The 3,170-nt window shown below is 46.0% G+C and overlaps 1 pseudogene; it reads left to right on the forward strand.

Annotated features, from left to right (window-relative positions):
- Nucleotides 1–231: 231 nt before the first annotated feature.
- On the forward strand, nt 232–2,247 carry LOC147881996 (aspartic proteinase nepenthesin-2 pseudogene; annotated as a pseudogene).
- The last annotated feature ends 923 nt before the right edge of the window (nt 2,248–3,170 follow it).

A 3,170-nucleotide genomic window follows, 5' to 3' on the forward strand; every position in this document is an offset into this window, starting at 1 on the left:
TAATAGAATAGATAGATAGATAGATAGAAGATAGAAGATAGATGGTGCCAGACACGTGTGAGCCTCTTGTGCCTCTCACCCTCCTTAATAGAATAGATAGAAGATAGAAGATAGATGTTCTGGCACCAACCAAGTATGTCCCTTCTTCTCTTATATAAGAGTGCCTTGAAAATCAGATTCCGTGCAGTGCTTCTAGCTTCCCTGCCCTTATGCATCCCCATTGGCTCGCATCTCAAATCCCCTTCTTTTGGAGCTCTCTCCCTTAAGATTACCTAGGACCGATTGCGAGTCACCACCCTTGTAAGCTTCTGGAACACTTCTCTGCAATTCAATCTTTGTTGCTAATCAGTTAATTGCTACAGTCTTCTTCTGCCGTAGGATCTCTCATGCTTGACTCTTACCTTAATGTGCAGGTTTTTCTTGCAGCTGAAATAGAGATCTATCATCTTTTGGAGCACCCTTGCTTAAATGCCTTTTGTAGCATCTTCCATTGTATCAGGCCGTAGTTGATTGCAGCTACTGGCGTATACTTTTGCACCTTCTTCTTGCAACTCGCCCTTAATCAGACATATTGTCAGTATTTAAAACTCCATCAACTATGGCGCAGCTGCAGAACTGTATCTTCTCCCTCTTGCTTCTCTCCGTTGCTTTCTCCTTCTCCACTGCGAGAAATTTGGCCGCTCTGACCACCCCTACTCTTAAAATACGCCTCACGCACAGAGATTTTTCTGCCTCGACCTCCAATTCCACTACTCAATTGGAAAGATTTCAACGTGCTTTGCGACGCAGCAGCCTTCGATTGAGCCACTTCGAGAAGGCCATAGCCAGCTTGGTGGAAGCTGCCTCGTCTGGGAACTACCAGTTGCCGGTGTACGCAGGCCAGGGGGGCCTTCATCTCGAGTGCTGCCATAGGAACTCCCTCCTGTAGCTTTCACAGCCATCGTAGACACAGGCAGTGATCTAGTCTGGCTCCAGTGCATGCCCTGCGTGTATTGCTACCCTGAAACGTCTGGCAACGTCTTCAATCCTTCCGGTTCTTCTACCTACAAGAAGGCCTCGTGCAGCGACTCTCTTTGCAACAAGAACGATCTTTTCCGAACTTCATGCAACCCTTCTTGCGCCTACAATTATACGTATTACGATAAATCCTATACAAGCGGAGACTTCTCCTATGATACTCTCACTCTCCCGGATAGCACTGGCACCGCTCAAGGCATTTCCCATTTTGGGTTCGGTTGCGGCCACGACAACAAGGGCAAAAGCTTCACAATCGCCGGAGGTATCATCGGCCTTGGCCAAGGTCCCGCTTCCCTCCCCACCCAAATGAAGATACCCAAATTCTCGTACTGCCTTCAGTCCATCACGGACTCGTCATCTCAGCAGAGTCCCCTGTTCCTCGGCCCCGGAGCGAGCATCGGCAGCTCCAATGTCGTGTCTACCTCTATTATCACCAATTCCTTGATCCCCACACTGTATTACATCGGGCTCAAGGGAATCAGCGTCGGAGGGATACTCCTCAACATCCCTTCAGGGACTTTCGATCTGCAATCTGATGGAAGTGGGGGCACCATCATCGATTCCGGAAGTACCATCACCTCTTTGGCGTCAGCAGGATACACGCCAGTGCTGAATGCGTTCCAATCCGGCATCACGTTGCCTCCTGCCGATGGATCTTCGATCGGGCTCGATCTTTGCTACTCCTCCAGCGGCAAAGTGCCATCATTGACCTTCCACTTCAATGGAGCCGATCTCGACCTTCCTACTGCGAACTACTTCATCAGTATTGGGGGGTTGTATTGCATAGCTTTGGCCTCATCCAGCAGCATCTCCATTTTCGGGAATATCCAGCAGCAAAACTTCCACATCCTCTACGATCGCTCCGCACAACAGCTCTCCTTCGCGCCTGCGACTTGTGATTCGCTCTAGAGCAAAGTCCCCATACGAAGGCATACCGTTATCCTTCACAAGTTAAAGATTCTCATGACGCAAATCGCTGTAAATAAAAATCCATCCGCAACTTTAATCGGCGTCATTGTTCCTCGTCACCTGTAGACGATGCTGATCGTTCCTAAAGCAAAGCTCAGCAGTGCCGCACTACCTATGTACATGCTTCCCCCACGCTGGTACCATTCACCACAATTCAGCGACCAGGATCCTGTACGCACGTTAGTCTGTAACTAACCACTGTAAAGTCGCGCCTTGCAAATATCGGGCCATCTGTACGTATTCTATTTCATTTATGGTCAGATCTGTTCCGCACCAATGCATGTGTAATTTCTCCTTCCCAAGCTCCAAACGCCAGCGTTTTCCATTAGAGGTAAATCAATCAATTGAACGAACTAACGCATATGTCTTCGTTGCGCGGCGTGCCCGGTGAATATTTCAATTGCTCTTCGTCAATTCTGATCCAGATCTATTCTACGGCTACACCACTTGTAGTGCGTGCCCTCTTTAGCCTGAAATTTTGATTCTTCGTTAATCTTGAGTGATTTACCACGTAATAGCGTTCTCAGTGTCTTCTGAAATTATATGCATGTATATTGAACCTCATTGCAGTTTAGACGTTTTCGTCACCTTGCCCAAATATGACCCACAACTCCAACCTTGTTAAGGAAATCCTTTCCTTTATTCCAAATGCCTTTTCGTATATCGAATGCTACAACCACAAACTTCATGTTGCTCAGTACTTTGTATCTAGAAAGCTACAACTACATGGAAAAGTCTATAAATCCTATACTCGAAATAGCTACAACCACATGCAGAAGTGGATGAATCCTAAACTCTAAAAAGATGCAATGATGAAAGTTTTCCCTTAGATCATTATGGCACTCCACAACCCAAAAGGACAAAGGTAACGTTCTAGATTTCTCCTTTAGTATAATAATATTCACAAGCCTATGTGGAAGTAGAAGCTTTTCAAAATTCTTTGTAGTATAAGAGTTTTTTTTATGGTGTACCCCTTTGCCAAGAAACAAACCTTGTTTCCACTAATTTTGACTAAAGAGCGCAAGCTTGACGGTGAAGGATGAGATAAGTCTCATCTCTAGTCCTGAGTGACCATCTATCTCTTAATGCAAGGATCATAACATGACATACGAATGTCCTAGGATGTTCAAACGAGCAAATTCATTTGCATGCATCCCTTTTGGATCTTGAGCATTACATATTAA

This window comes from Dipteris shenzhenensis, chromosome 30 (assembly GCF_047967505.1).
Source record: "Dipteris shenzhenensis isolate YYH24624 ecotype China chromosome 30, Dip_SZ_1.0, whole genome shotgun sequence".
NCBI classification, from domain to species: domain Eukaryota; kingdom Viridiplantae; phylum Streptophyta; class Polypodiopsida; order Gleicheniales; family Dipteridaceae; genus Dipteris; species Dipteris shenzhenensis.